The sequence below is a fragment of the Ceratotherium simum genome, chromosome 6, assembly GCF_057802395.1.
Source record: "Ceratotherium simum simum isolate JZ-2026a chromosome 6, ASM5780239v1, whole genome shotgun sequence".
In the NCBI taxonomy this organism is placed as follows: Eukaryota; Metazoa; Chordata; class Mammalia; order Perissodactyla; family Rhinocerotidae; genus Ceratotherium; species Ceratotherium simum.
The window spans coordinates 13,909,892-13,926,149 of NC_141905.1; the positions used below are offsets into that span (position 1 = coordinate 13,909,892).

Here is a 16,258-nt window from a genome sequence, read left to right on the forward strand (position 1 = left end):
TAGTAAAATTTAGAACGCACACTAATTTTTAAGTGAACGGAAATCTTTAAAGTTTATCTCAAACTGCTCTTTTTTAACATGAGAGTTAAAGAAGATATAAGTAGTTGGATGACCAGCTCCTATAACAGAAATAATTAAGCTTCATAAGAACGGAGACAGCTGTCTGGTTTGTCAGAGCATGCCAATGCTTAGCAGCGTGCCTGGTATGTAAAGTGCTCAATAAATGTAGCTCTAATAGATGGGTTTGAGATTCAAACAGAACAGTGTTCAAATATACATCTCCCACATACCAATCCTTTGACCTTGAAAAATACATGTAACCTTTCTATATTAGTCAGGGTTCTCTAGAGAAACAGAACTAATAGAATATATTTAGGTAATTAGAAAGAGATGTGTTATGAGGGATTGGCTCAGCAATGCTGGAGGCTGAGAAGTCCCGCCTTCTGCCATCTGCAAGCCCCGGAAAGCTGGCGGTGTAGTTCCAGCCCAAACGCAAAGGCCTGAGAAGCAGGGGAGCCGATGGTGTAAGTCGCAGTCCAAGTCTGAAGGCTCAAGAACCAGAAGAAGTGATGTCCAAGGGCAGGAGAAGATGATGTCCCAGCTCAAGTAGAGAGAGCAAATTTGCCCTTCCTGTGCCTCTGTGTTCTATTCAGCCCCTCAAGGAACTGGATGATGTCCTCCTGCGTTAGTGAGGGCCATCGTCTTTCCTCAGTCTGCTAATACAAATGATAATCTTTTCAAGAGACTCCCTTACAGACACACCCAGATATCATGTTTTACCAGCTTCTGGGTCTCCCTTAGGCCAGTCAAGTTGACACATGAAGTTAACCATCACACTCTCTCAATTTCCCTGTAAGCTTGTTCTAGCATTATACGGTACAGGATGAAAAGTGACTCACATGGCATAAGCAGTCAATACATGCAGAGGCAGACTGACCTCGAAGCTAAGGAAGCCTAAGTCAGGGCCTCCCGTGTGCACATGCCCCTCCCACGGCCCTGCATGGGCCTCTACCACTGGGTTAACGTGGTCTGGAATTTTTGTAATGTTTGCAAAAGTAACAAATTTTTTATACTCTTTTTATGAAAAAGGGTCCCCTAAATGAGGTTTAGGCCCCACACAAAACTTGGCTTTGTTCATGAATATTTGATAGGTATTATTATTATTACATGAGAAACAAATTATATACAACCTATAGAAAATTCCTAAAAATATTACTGGCCCTCCTAAATGTATTATTTTTATGTATGTTTTAAATTGTTTATTTATAATATAACTTGTCCCAGCAAGTGTACATGGTGGTTTATAAATACACATAAAATATATAAAAATAAGTGCAAGAAGATATCAGAGCAGAAGTTTTCTAACAAAACAGAGGTAAGATGAATCCACTTTCTAGCAGTCAAAGCAAAAAGGGAGATAAAATTTGGTACTTATTGAACAGTGTGCATGAGACTAAAACAGACGAACTGCTAAGTAGAAACTCAACTATTTCCTGTGTGGAGTAAGATATTTATTCTAGGAGTTTTTCATTAAAAGAATACTGTAATGTAGTGAACAACATCTTCAGGGCATCTTTAGAGTACAATCAGCAACTGATATCACATTTACATTAAAGCCTCCGTAAGAAAAGTTTGATCATAATTGCAATTCTATTTTTTAGATGTCATAAATTCTTAGTAAAATGATGTGGAAAAAAATTTAGGTGTGAATTTAGTTGTTGAATAAAGACTTTGATGGAGGAGATAGGAAAGGCCAGATGATGACAGACATTTGCATTGTGAAATGGGGTCATGTTTGGATGGTAATAGTTATAGCTAAAAGAGAAAGAATTTATCGTGTAGTGACATGAGTGGTGGAAAGGTGATTAAAAACAGAAACAAACATTTTGGATTGAGAAATTGATCCAGAAAATATTTATATAAAATTCTAGAAACAAGCCCCCCTCTATAAAGTCTGAAGCATAATGGTGGCTGAGAGGAATGACATTGAAGCTCAACAATCTAAGGAACTAAAGCGCATTCCACAAACAAATAATAGGATGATTTTATTCTTTTAAATGACATCTATTTTGTCCTAGAAATTCTTGATTAAAAATTTTACATTTTCTATGCTCAATATCTAAAATTTGAATCCCTATATCAAGGAGAGAGAAATTTTTTTTGTAAAGGGCTAGAGAGTAAATATTTTGGGCTCTGCACGTCATACAGTTTCTGTCACAACTACTCTCTAGTAGCAGAAAAGCAGCCATAAACAACTGATAGATGAATGGGGATGGCTATGTGCCAAGAAAAGTTCATTTATGGACACTGAAATTTGAATTTCCTATCTTTTTCATATGTCAAAATATGATTCTCATTTTGATTTTTTTCAATTATTTAAAAATGTAAAGCAATTTATTTAAAAATGCAAAAACCAGTGTGGGCTGTACAAAAAGAGGCAGCAGACTGGATTTTGCCATTTTAGGATATAGTTTGCCAACCCCTGGCGCAGATGTTATTCAATTAGATTTCTTTTTTCCCCTCCAATAGAGTAATAACCTTGATTAGCTATAACTTGTAATCAACCTCAAAATAGATGACTAGGAATAAATTTTTCCTAAATTAAGTCTTAAGTGATATTTTGTCATTTTAAACAAAGAGAGTATCCCAAAATGTTAGAGAATTTGTCATATCTTGAGATATATATTCTTAATAATGTGAAGTAAATTTCCTATATTCTGATGTAATTTTTGGAAATAAGTATCAAGATATCCTATATGTAAATAAGTCTTTGCCTTCTTTAAAATCATTTTGAAAAAATTTTAAGTCTCTCTGTTTTCAATCTGCATGTCTAATTTAATGCCTGATTGATTCTGAGAATATTGATTGAGAGTAATTTAACTTCTTAAAAATTCTTAATTTTATAGATAGCCTTATTTCATTAGTATATAAATATTTATACAAGTTTGAAAGTAAAAATCATATGGCCTGAAGCTTTGCCACTTACCTTTCAATATATAAAATAGACATTCAATATCTTATTTTTTACCTCTTCAATTTATATGCAAATAGTTTGTGTGCTACTTCATATTCAAAATCTTAGTTCAAATGATCTTTTTTGCAACGAACTAATGTAAATGATTCCCATCTAAAAGTTTAAAGTTAACCAAAATGAAACGTATATATGCGTATTTCTTAATTTTAAACCCTTTCTTCCCATCAAGTGTATTTTTGTATATATATGCACTGATATGCCGTTTCTTCAGATCAATGGTTAGACCCATGTGAGCACCAACAAACCAAATGCACACAAAGTATCCAATTCACTTTTGTGATGTGAGAACTAAATTGTCGGGTAGTGGAGATCCTAAACTTCCGACCTCTGGTAATCGACATTTCAATGTCTTCATATACCAAACAGACAAACTTACCCAGCTCTCGGAACATCTTACTTCCCTTCTGTTTCGATAAAGCACATCTCACTCCTCCTATCGATGATTAGTCCTTCCAGTTCAACTTCGCTTTCCCGCCTTCTCAAGGATTTTACCCTGTAGTTAATCTCTTCCATTTTCTGCACATTCAAACTCTTGTTCTCAATGGGTTCCTTCTAACTGGAGGTTGTAGTTTTCTTCTTCTTCTTGTTTCGGACCTTAATTAGGACAAAATTAGATTAGATAATCCTGTTTCATGACACACTCTCATTAACGCATTCATTCACCTATTTTAATTAATTAGCTATTTACTAAGTTATTTTAAATAATATAACAAACATACCCAAATCCTCCAACCAAAACAAAATGCCAGAATCTTGACCTACTTCTAAACATTTGGTCTCCCTATCTGATGTAGCATCATTATGAATTTTATGCTATTCATTTGTTTTCCTAAATATATAGTTTTATCATCTGTGTATATACTTGAGTATATTTTTCATATTTTTAATTTCATGAAAAGGGTATCATTCTCTATTCAATCCTTTGAGACTCTTTCCATGGACTATTATGGTACTAAGATTTAACATTATGTTTCATTGTAGCTTATTCATATTGACTAACTGTATAATATTCCATTATGGGAATATAGCACAGTTTATTCTTCCATTTTCCCACTTAGAATTGAGTTGTTTTTGTTATTATGAAAACAGTGTTTCTACGAATATTCTTATACATGTCTCTTATTAACACACGCAAGAGTTTCTTTTAGATAAGTACCTAGATGTTGAATGGCTAAATCACAGAATATGTGAGTGCTTGACTTCAGGAGGCAATGTCAAAATGTTTTCATAGGGGCTGCATAATGGTTTTAAACTTCTATTTACTCTCCCACTAGCAGAGTATAGCAGATTCTATGGACCCACATCTCTCCTACACTTGGTATGAATGGAATTTCTCATTTTGCCCATAGAAAAGTTATAAAATGCTATTTAATTATTGTCTCGAATTGCATTTGCCTGATCACCAATAATCTTGAACTTCTCTCCATTTATTTATTCCCTTGCCATTTTTCTGTTGGGTTATTTGTGCTTATTTATTCTTGATATAAATCTAGTTGTGTGTATTGTGAATATCTTTATCTTTTTCCAGTTTTTAACTTAGCTTTGAAATGTCTTTAATTTCAGAATTAATCTTTGAGGAACAAAAGTGATCAATGTTAGTATTTTAAGTTTAGTAATCTTCTATAGAAAATTGTTTTCATGCCTGATTTAAGATGTTGACCATATCCTGCACACTAAAAATATTTACCTATAATTTTTTCAGAGTGCAAATGTTATGTTTTTTAGATTTAGTCCTAAATCCATATAGAGGCGATTGTTTTAAACGGTGTGAAGCAGGAATCCAATTTCAACATTTTTCCATATAAATTATTTTTTCAACTCAATTTATTGAAACATCCCTTCATTCATTCCCCACTCATCTGACATGCCACCTTTGGCCTATATCTAATATCTATACCTACGTGCATCAGTCAGTTTCTGAAATCCATTCTATTGACCAATTTGCTTTTCATGAGCAAAAACCACACTGTCATATTTGCCACCACTTCATAAAAGAATCATAGTAATTGCTCTGCTTCTACACACGCCCATGCATATGCACACACACACACAATTCTTGGACGTTTTAGAATTATCTCTTAAGTTGTCTGACAAATTCTGTTCAAAATTACATTGAATCTGAAGATCAATTTAAAGAGAAATGACATCTTTGTAATATTGTCTTCCTATATATGAACATGATTTACCTATCCATCTATTTAGTCTTCTTCAGTATCTCTCCATAAAATTTTTATAATTTCCCCAGTAAAGGTCTTAAACATATTTTATTAGATTTATTTCTGATTATTTCTTATTATCTGATAGTCTCATAAATGGTGTACTACTTCTAATTACATTTTCTAGTTATTTACTGCTGATATATAGAAATGCATTACCGTTTCTACATTAATCTTATATCCAGCCAATATTGCAAACTTTCTTATTATTTCAAATAATTTAAATGCATATTCTTTGGGGTTTTCTGTGTAAACTTAAGTATAGACACAGTTCATTAATTTGAAGCTGTTGTCTTCACTTTATAAAGTATTTATAGTTATAATGTACTAGCTTCATACCATTTTACAGCTCTCCCCAATTTTGATACATATAGTTTTCATAATCATTCAATTCTAAATATTGTTTAAATTTCCATTTTGATTTCTTCTTAAATCCATGCATTAGTTAGGAGGTTTTCTTTTATTCCAAATATTTGTGGATTTTTTTTAGTTTACTTTTTATTGTTTAATTCTAAATTAATTATTTTGTGGTCAAAGATCTTGGTCTGTATGAAATCTATTTTTTTAATATTTTGAGGGTCTTTTATGTTCTAATACCTAATTAATTTTATAGATGTTCCACATGTGCTTGAAACAAAATGTGTATTCTTTTATTGTTTGATGCATAAATCTCTTTTATGTTATTTTAATTCTGTTTTAAACACATGGTCCATCTGTTTTAATATTTCTGCTTCTGTTCAAATCTGTAATCCTGCAGGCTTTTATTATTATTTTTTTTTTCTTAATAATTGTGCTCCTCCAATGTCTTTGTGAGCTCATTTTATCCTAGGAGGAAAAGTATATCTGTTGGATAGGGAGTAATTTACTCTGCCTTTTTATAACCCGAGTGTCTGCAGAAAAGGGACCAGCAATTTGAAATTACCTTAAACATATTAAAAGAGATAAGGGAATTTGAAGCAAGAAAATAGAACAGAACCTAGCTACTCTCTTAAGCATTTTGCATGAGGGAAGGTCAGACCATGCTCAGTGGGCAGAGAACAAGTGAGCCCAAGGGTACGTACAGACCTAATTACAGATAAGCTCTATCTACTAGAGAGCTACAGTCAGTTACTCACCATCCCTGAAAACAACTCTTAGGTCTGATTTTCACCCTTCTCCTACAGCACCACAATAAAGTGCAGATTTTACTTCAGGAGGCCTGGGAGGAGCCTGAGATCCTGCATTTCTAACAATCTCCCAAGTGATGTTTATGCTGCTGTTCCTAGACAACGCTTTAAGTAGCTAAGCAAGATCAAAACTCCCCAGTTTGGAGAAGGAGAAAATCAAAAATCAACTGCCCAAAGGCTGTTATTGTCTACTGGTTTTCTTACAATGAGAAAATGAGGGCTTGTGCATTTTGCTGACTATACTTACTCCTAAGAACACCGGAACAAGAGGTCTTGCTCAGGGCAAATGTGGAGGCCATTGTCGTTTGTCCCAAGGCAGGGTGAGAGGAGGAACAAACACGGCCAGCAATTCCCCTATTTTATACAACCACTGACTTGCTGGGTTGACTCCTGCCATTACCCTACAAAGAAAATCTCTGTCTTTCTATATATATACACACACACACACCAGAGGTTTCTGATATTTCTCTCTCTCTCTCTTTTTTTTTAGTTCCTCAGAGTAAATCTTCTAGGGAGGAGACAGCAGGCACACAAATTCAGCACCTTGGACAGGGCCCACTGGCTAAACAGGCTTAGCAACTTACTATTTTAAAGACAGGCAAGTGAATAACTCCCCATATTCCTCCAGCTATGACTCATCTCCCTCAATCCTTTTACAGTTAGTCTTTACAGGATGTGTCTCTATTACTTGTCTGTATTTTTTCTCAACCTCCTATTCTCTTCTTAACTCATCTAAATTGGATCTTAAAATCCATCACCTCACTAAAACAGCTCTAGCAAAGATCATCAATGACTACATGTCACTAAGAACAACAGACAATATTTTAGTAATGACTAAATTGAAGACTCTATATTTAGACTACTGGCTGTGGAGGATTGGTAAGGATTACAAGAATCAATGAAATGAAACTTTTAAAACAGTGCCTGACACATAGTAAACACTCAAAAATGTTAGCTATTATGATCTGACTTGAATTTTCATCATCATTCAACTCTGTTGATCATTATTTGAATCCTAAAATACTCTCTCTTTGGCTTCTGGTAACACATTCATCTTGTTTTCTCCTGACTTTTGTAGTTATTTCTTCTCTGTCTCTTTTGCAGCCTCATACTTCTCTAACTAGCCATTAGATGTTAAAGATCCCCAAGTCTACATCTTATAATCTTTTTTTTTCTCTCTCTCTAAATGTTTGCCCTAGATGTTCTCATTTGCAGCTGTAGCTGCAGTTGTCACCTCTACACAAATGACTCATATTTATTTTTGTTCTGAGCCTAGATCTCTCTTTTGACCATCAGACACATATAATGAACTGCATATTTGACATGCCCTATTTGGAGCCACAAAAGCACCTCAAATTCAACATGTCCAAAATCAAATCCATCATTTGAGTCAGTGAAAATCCAATCCTTTGTGTTAGCTAGAAACTCACATCAACATATAATACCCCATCAATCTCCATTGTTTTTATCTCTGATGTGCCTCTAGCATCCATCCAGTTTTCTCCTTTTGCACATCACCTGGTCTAAGCTTCCATCTTCTCTAGCTTCAAGTAAATAAATAGATTTTTCATTGTCTGCATACCACCAGTTTGAATCTCTTCAAACTGTATACCACATTACCACCAGATCCATCTTTTAAAAACACAAATCGGGGGCCGCCCGGTGGCACAGCAGTTAAGTGCGCGTGCTCCACTGCAGTGGCCTGGGGTTTGCAGGTTCAGATCCTGGGCACGCACAGATGCGCTGCATGTTGAGCCATGCTGTGACGGCATCCCATGTAGGGTAGAGGAAGATGGCGCGGATGTTAGCCCAGGGCCAGTCTTCCTCAAGAAAAAATGGGAGGATTGGCATCAGATTTTAGCTCAGGGCTAGTCCTCCTCACAAAAATAAAAAATAAAAAAAAATAATAAAAATAAAAACACAAATCGGACAATAATACATCTCTCTTCAAATCAATCAATGGCTTTACATTATACTTTGGCAAATAAAAATGTCTTAACTTAACCAATGAGACTCTATATGATCTAATCTCTACTTTCTTTGACAGCTCAACCTGAAACCATATAATTTTGTTCTCTCTTATTCAACCATACCAATTTCTTTTATCATCTCTTTTTTCTTGCCATGCTTCTTCTCCCCGCAAGATCATTGCATATGTTATCCCCTCTGTCTGCAATGTTAATCTCTCCTCTCTTGACTTAATTAACACCTACCCAACCTTTTGGTCTCAATTCAAGTATATCTTCCTCTAGAAAGCCTTCCATAGCCTCCCAATTCATTCAGATTACCCAATATGAGTTTGAATAAATCCATGTGAACCTCAATATAGTACATGTCACAGTTGAAATTTTATCTTTGCCTATATTATTATGTGATTTGCATTATATCCTTTCTTAGAAGAAAGTTCCCTTTGGGCAGAAACCATGGATTTAACAGAGGACCTGGCTTTTAATATACATTCAAAAATGTATGTTGAATAAAATATTATAAAATGAGATAAACTGAATGTATGTGCCTTCCCAACAGCAGAACTGCATTGATTATAAGAAAGATTACCAAGTTATCAGTGAAACCCAGCAGTACTAGTTCTGGGATTAGTTTTGGCCCAGGCTTTCCATGGCCTCACTCTATTCTCCACCACTATGTGGTTTTACATTTCTCTATAGATAGATAGACATAGACAAATAGATGATAGATAGATGATAATAGATAGATAGATAGATAGATAGATAATAGATAGATAGATAGATAGATAGATAGATAGATAGATAGTTAGATAGATAGAGATGTAGAGGGATTTCTATCTCTAGTCTTTTTTTTTTCTTTCTCTCCTCCACCATCATGTTTTCTCTTCCTTTTGTACAAAAGATTGGTCTGGCATTTGAAAAGTAATCAGTGTAATTTAACACAGTAAAATTAAAGGGGTAAAAATCATGTAATCAAATTCAATAGATGCATAAAAGTTAATCCACAAAATTTAATGCATTTTCATAATAAACTGCCTTAACAAATTAGGAATAAAGGGATCTTTCTAATTTGATATATATCTTCTACTACAAAATCTATAGAAAACATTTTATCAAGAGAGAAATAAAGATATTTTCCCCATTAGATTGGGAATGAGACAAGGATGACTACTGTCACCAATTTTATTCAGCTTTACAGAGGAAATCCTAGCTAGCGTAATAGGGAAGAAAAAGAAATAAAATATGAAAAGTTTGGAAAAGATATAAACTCCACTCATTTATAGATGATATGATTGTGTTTTGAGAAGATTGAAAAGAATCTATAAAGTACTAAAATAAGTTACTTTAGCTAAGTTGCTAAAACCAAAGAAAATATGCAAAGATCAATTATATTTCAATAAACAAGCAGGTAACTACTAGAAAAAAACTTTTAGAAATGATTCCATTTACTATAGCTATATAAATGTAAATATAACAATATATGTGCAAGATCTCTATGCAGAAGCCTCTATAACATTATTAAGAGAAAATTAATATAACCCTAATAAATAGTTAAAATATAGTCATAGATTATAAACCTCACTATTATAAATGTACCAATTATCCCCAAATTTATATATCTCCATTAAAATCCTTGTGGGAAATACAAAGGCCTAAAAACAGCCATGACAATTTTCCAGAAGAAAAAAAGTCACACGACTTACACAAAATAATAAAACTTATTGTAAAGTTGCAATAATCAAAGAGTGTCTTCTTGTTGCAAAGACCAATGGAATTTAACAGAGTCCATAAAGAGAGCCAAACATGCATAGTCAAGTACTTCATAACAAATATAACACTGCAGAACAGTGAAAAAGAACACTACTTTAAATAAATGGTAGTGGTTTATTGGATATACATGATGAATAAAGGAATATTAACCCTTACCTCTCTATTCCCCGAAATTTATTCCAGATGGCTTATAAATCTGAATGTAAAAGTATCTAGAAGAAAAGATAAAAGAGTATCTTTGTGACTTTGATGTGAGCAAAGGTTTCTTAAACAGGTCACAAAAAGCCTTAACAATGAAGGAAAAGATAGATATATTGAATTCAATTGAATTGCATTGATGAATTTATTACATTAAATTAATGAATTCTATTTTTCAATGTTCCTTTGTAATTTCTTCTTTGACCTGTAGGGAATGCCTAGATATCTTTCTATTATTTATTTACAGTTTAATTCTGTCATGGTCAGAGAACACATTTTGTATAATTTCAATTCTTCTAAGTCTATTGAGACTTTTATAGCCTAGGATATGACTCTATATTGGTAAACATTCCTGCGTACACTTGAAAAGAGTATACTTTCGAGGTTTTGTGGTAGAGTATTCCATACCTACCAATTCATGAGGTTGGCTACTAAAGTTGATAAAATCTTCTATATCCTTACTGATTTTCTATTTATGTGTTTTATCTATTATTGTGAGAAAAGTGCTGAAATCTCTAAATATAATTGTAGATTTTTGTTTTCTTCTTTCAGCTCTATCATATTTTCTTCATATATTTTGAAGTTCTGTTATTAGGTGCATGCATGTTTAGGGTTGTTATATTTTCTTGATGAATTGAACTCTTCATCTTTGGGAATATATCTTTTTATCCTAGTAATATTCCTCTTTAGAAATCTGTTCATCTGATAATAATATAGCTAACCAGTTGTCTTTTCATTAGTATGTACATATTATGTAGTTTCCTTTTTTTCATTTTTATCATGTCTTTATATTTAAACTTGATTTCTTTGACATAACATATGGTTATAACTTTTTTTCTTGTCCAATCTTACAATCTCTGCCTTTTAATTTAAATATTTAAGCCATTTAAATTTAATGTGATGATCAATATGGTTGAATGTAAATCTACCATCTTGCCATCTGTTTTCTATTTGTCTGATGTTTAATTTTTTTTCCTTGTTCCTGCTTCCTCTGGGTTGAGTAATTTTCATGATTACATTTTATTCCCACTGTTGGCTTACTAGTTACAGCTCTTCTTTTATTTATTTTTTGTAGTTGCACTAGGGTTTACAACACACATCTTTAATTTATCATAGTTTACCCTCAAATAATATTAAACCACTTCACATATAGTTCAGGAACCTTACAACAGTATGCTTCCATGTGCCCACTCCTGTCTTTTGTACCATTGTGTTGTCAATTTTACTTCTACATATGTTATATAGCCAATATTACTGTTAGTAATTTTTCTTTCAATACTTTAAAAAAGTCACTCCACTTTCTTATGATTTGCATAGTTCCTGAAGAGAACTCTGCTTTCATTCCTAACTCTGTTCCTCTGTGTGTGATATGATTTTTTTTGAGCCACATTTAAGATTTTTCTGTTTGTTAATAGTTTTAAGAAATTTGATTATTATATAGTTTGATTTTTTTAAAAAAATAATATTCTATGTGCAGTTTTTGAGCTTCTTGAATCTATGGTTATATAGTTTTCATGAAAGTTGGTAAATTTGAGGACATTATTTTTAAAACTATTTTTCCCTCCCCCCCCAATTCTGGTACTCCAATTTCATAAACGTTTGCCGACTTGATATCCCACAGATCACTGAGGATCAGTTCACTTTATTCACTCTTTTGTCTCTTTGAGCTTCATTTTGGATAGATTCTCCTGCTGTGTCTTCATGTTCACTGATCTTCTGCAGTGTCTAATGTGCTGTTAATCCTATCCAGTGTATTTTCCATCTTAGATGTTGTATTTCTTATCTTTACAAATTCTATTTCCTTTCTTCTCAGCTCTTTATGCTTTCCTCTACCTCCTTGATTATGTCAAATCTATCCACTAGCTCTTTTAACATTGTTGTCTCCTTATTCCATTATACTTGTCATTTCTGTGTCTATTAATTATATTTTCCAGGTTATGGATCATATATTACTACTTCTTAACATGTTTGGTATGTTTTAACTGGATGCTGGGACTTATGAATTTTACATTGCTCAGGGCCAGATTTTGTCGCATTTCTTCAAATAGCACTAGACCAAGTCCTAGCACAGTAAATTGTGATAACTTTAATCTTCCAATGCTTATTTAGAAGATTTGTTATCTCAGGGTCAGAGTAGCCTTTTTTCTAGAGTTAAGTCAACCCCACTATTAAGGAAGACTCTGCCCTATGCCCCCTGTATCATAATGTCTTTCCCATTTTGGTTGGTAAGAACAAAAATTATTCCCATCCAGTGTGAGCTCCAAAAATTGCTCTACCTATTCCTTTCTGGTGCTTTTTTCCCTCGTATACACAGAGAAGTACTTAACTAATGATCTGTAGATAAATGAACTCTTTCCTTTCCTGCTCCTTTCTCTCTGGAGAAACTTGCCCCACAAACACTAACAACTTTGGCCTCCTTGATCTCTAATCACTGTCTCCTGAATTAAGTCAACCACCAGGCTCAGTTTGCTTCCCTCTCCCTGTGCTGCGACAACTCAAGCAATGAGTTAGGACCCTAGTAGAGTGCACTTCATACGATTCTCTTTCGCAGGGATCACAGTGTTATGTTTCCTATTGTCCAATGTATGAAAACTTGTTTCCTATACTTTGTTTGGTTTTCTAGTTATTTAAGCAGGAGAATAAATCCAAACCCTGTTAATCTGTCATTTCTGAAAGCAGGAAATTTCCAGATGCCTCTAATGCTTTCACTATAGCTATACAATACAAATAAAAATAAACCAGCTAGTGATCCTTCCCATTCTGCCATCTAATATCAAATTTCATATCACCTATAAGAACTCTTCTTGCCTTTTGAAGACAAAGCATATGTGAAAAGGATCTACTGAATTCTTTTGGTCCGTAACTAATTTTCCAAATTGCCACTGACTTTGGAACTTTTGTGTATTGATGATCATACGTTAAGCACACCTTCAGAAATATAATGCTCTCCCTTTAAAATTTTAACACAAGCCAAAATAAAATTTCCTTTTCCTTGATTCCCTTTACCATCACAACAATTGATTGGTATTTTCAAAAGGAACAATCATAATTGACAAGAGGGAAAAAAAAAAAGGGAATCACTACAAAACATACAAATACTTTAGAAAATCTTTCCTAATTAGATGTTTGGAAATCTATGTGTTCCCCATTCTAGCTGCAAAAGGCTGGTAGAGTATAACCGGGCTGTCTGCCTTCCCGTTCTGTTCCTGGCTAAACCCCACCACCCTTCTAGCCATTGAAGAACAGCCTTTGAGCATCCTAATACCTTCCCAGCACTTCACTTACTTAACGTCTTAAACTTTTCATATAAACAAGCTGAATGGGATTATGGTGTCTGATACAAAGAAATAGCAAAGCTTGTGGCTAACATCCCATCTCTACGGGGTAGGGCTAGCTTCTTGTAAATTCACAGTGAGACTGTATCTTGAGAGCTTGTGCAAAAATTATATTCACATACAAAAAAGAGTTTATTATCTCACAATACCTCTTGCTACATTGGAAATGGGATCTTATAATAATGGGCAAGATCAACCATACGTTGACTACATTAATATTCCATAGTCAGTCCTTCTCTTTCTAAATGTACACAATGGTACCTAAGAAGGTATTAATATTATTTTTGTATCTAGCAATTAAAGCATAATTCCCAAAGAAACCCTGACTCCTAAGAGAAGCACAGCGCTTGCCTGCTCTAGTTGCTGTTTGCCTGCTAGAGCAATGTATCATTCTCTGTTGTTACCATAACAAATTACCACAAGTTTAGCAGCTTAAAACAAAACAAATTTATTATCTCACAATTTTGTAGGACAGAAGTCTGCATTGACTTGACTGGTTCCCCTACTCTGAGTCTCTTAGGACTGAAATCAAGGTGTCACCTGGTCTGGGCTTTTATCTGGAGGCTCTGCTGGAGAATCCACTTTTGAGTTCTTCCAGATTGCTGGCAGAATTGAATTTCTTGCAGTTGTAGGGCTGAGATCCCCATTTCCTTGCTCACTGTCAAGTGGGAACCTCTCCCACCTCCTTAAGGTCCCTGGCATTCCTTATCTCATTGACGACTCCATCTTCAAATAAATAGCAGCAGGTTGAGTCATTTTCACACCTTGGATCTCTCTGACTTCCCCTTCTGCTGCATCTCTTCTACCCCAGAGAACTGGAGAAAGTTCTCTGTTTCTAATGGCTCCTGGGATTAAATATGGCCCATCTGGATAATCCAGAATAATCTCTCTATCTTAAGGTCTGTGACTTTAACTATATTTGCTAAGTCCCTTTTGCCATGTAAGATAATATGCTCACAGGTTCCAGAGATTGGAGTTTGAACTTCTCTTTTTTTGGAGGGGTTGGTGGGAGGGCGAGCATTCTGCCTGCCATAAGTGGATATATATTATTTATCTGTTCAGAATGAACCTTCCTCCATTAGGGAACTCAATCATTCTGCCTCATCTCCATTCCAGAAGGGTAGGGCCTTAACCAATGTCTAAAAGAACACTTGCTCCATTTTAAGCAGTTTTTCTTTACTCATTCCCTCAAGTAAACTTGAGGTCTATTATAGGGTACCTGAATTATCAAACCCCGAACATTATAGGCTGATAGAATTTGCAGCTTAGAAATATTTATTGCCTACCTACTAAGTGATATGAACTACGTTAGTTCCTTTCGTGGGCTTCACCTCATTCCGTATGTCTTATCTACTCTGATTATTTTGATGGAAAGTATGGTGGTATTTCCTGCTGGTTCCCAGACCACAAGCTGATAGCAAAATAATAGATATTTTAAATTTCTCCCAAGTTACACAGCAGCCAACATCTCACATCAAGTTATTAGGACTGGTTATTGAGAAATACAATGTCTGAAAGGGTAATTGCTTCATTTTAACCAATTTTTTTTCAATACATGCTCTCAAGTAGGTTTGGGGTCTACTGCTGTGTTGTACCTGAATTGTCCAACATAATGCAAGGAAAAGAGGGTCTGGGAGGTAAATTAGCTTTGCCTATTGATGTTCCCTTTCATTTTATACAGAACATAATTGACTAGTGTGGATGAACCTAAATAAACAGAAAGAGGGTGTTTTCCACAGTTGATCACTAGGCTGAGCTGTGCTAAACCATGAAAAGTTGAAGTCTTCTCCATTTGACACTGCACTGCTTTCCTTTCTCATTGTGTAGGAGCTTTATGAATCTGAAGAATTTTCTCCTAAACTTATGTAAAGACCAAAAATTCAATGCAACCTCCTCATCTGGATACTTATGTTTGAAGATATTTTGTATAATAAACTCTAGGTAGCTAAGCAAACACCATTCATTTTATGAGAGAGCTGGTTTTAAATTGAGGAATCAGGGTGATGACCAAAAGCAATACAGTTTCTGGCTTCTGGAACTATAAAATTAGCTAGGTAATGACATACTTTTCAGCTGATTAATTTTTTTCTAGCTGGGACATCTGCTGTCATTTGAAAACTGTCCATTATGAATTTCTGAAGCAGATGGAAACAGCATGGAAGACGTCAGATTGGCTTGTGGTTGTAAGTAATATTTGCTTCTTTTGGATAAGTCATTCTACAGTAAAGGATTGCTATTTAATCTCAGCGTTAGCCTTAGGCAATGGTCAACAATCACAGGTAAAAGTAGGCTTGGCATCCCAGGAGAGGAACTGCCTTCCATGAAGCAAAGTCTCCAGGATGCTACTTAACATTGCTTTGATGCTCACATGTTGTGTGATTAAACACTCGGTGAGATCCTGGGGTTGCCAGCTGGACATGATTTGACACCCTTATTAATCTTGAGAAATGTTCCCACTTTCATCCAATTAGAAAAGTTTTGGAAAAACCCCTGTGCCATGTGTCTGTGTTGCTTCCAGCAGATAATGCCAGTTGGTGGTTTTCTTTTCCTTAACTGGCCTGAGTGTTTCAGG

At 34.6% G+C, this 16,258-nt stretch overlaps 1 long non-coding RNA gene across 1 annotated transcript in view; it reads right to left on the reverse strand.

The window, feature by feature from the left end:
• LOC147916770 (uncharacterized) overlaps positions 1–16,258 on the reverse strand; it is a 255,324-nt gene that overhangs the window by 31,890 nt on the left and 207,176 nt on the right. The window contains exons 3-4 of the long non-coding RNA XR_015552559.1: positions 10,310–10,365; positions 3,411–3,628 (exon numbers count right to left, since the gene is read on the reverse strand). This is a non-coding gene — a long non-coding RNA (uncharacterized LOC147916770). The remainder of the gene's footprint in view (positions 1–3,410; positions 3,629–10,309; positions 10,366–16,258) is intronic.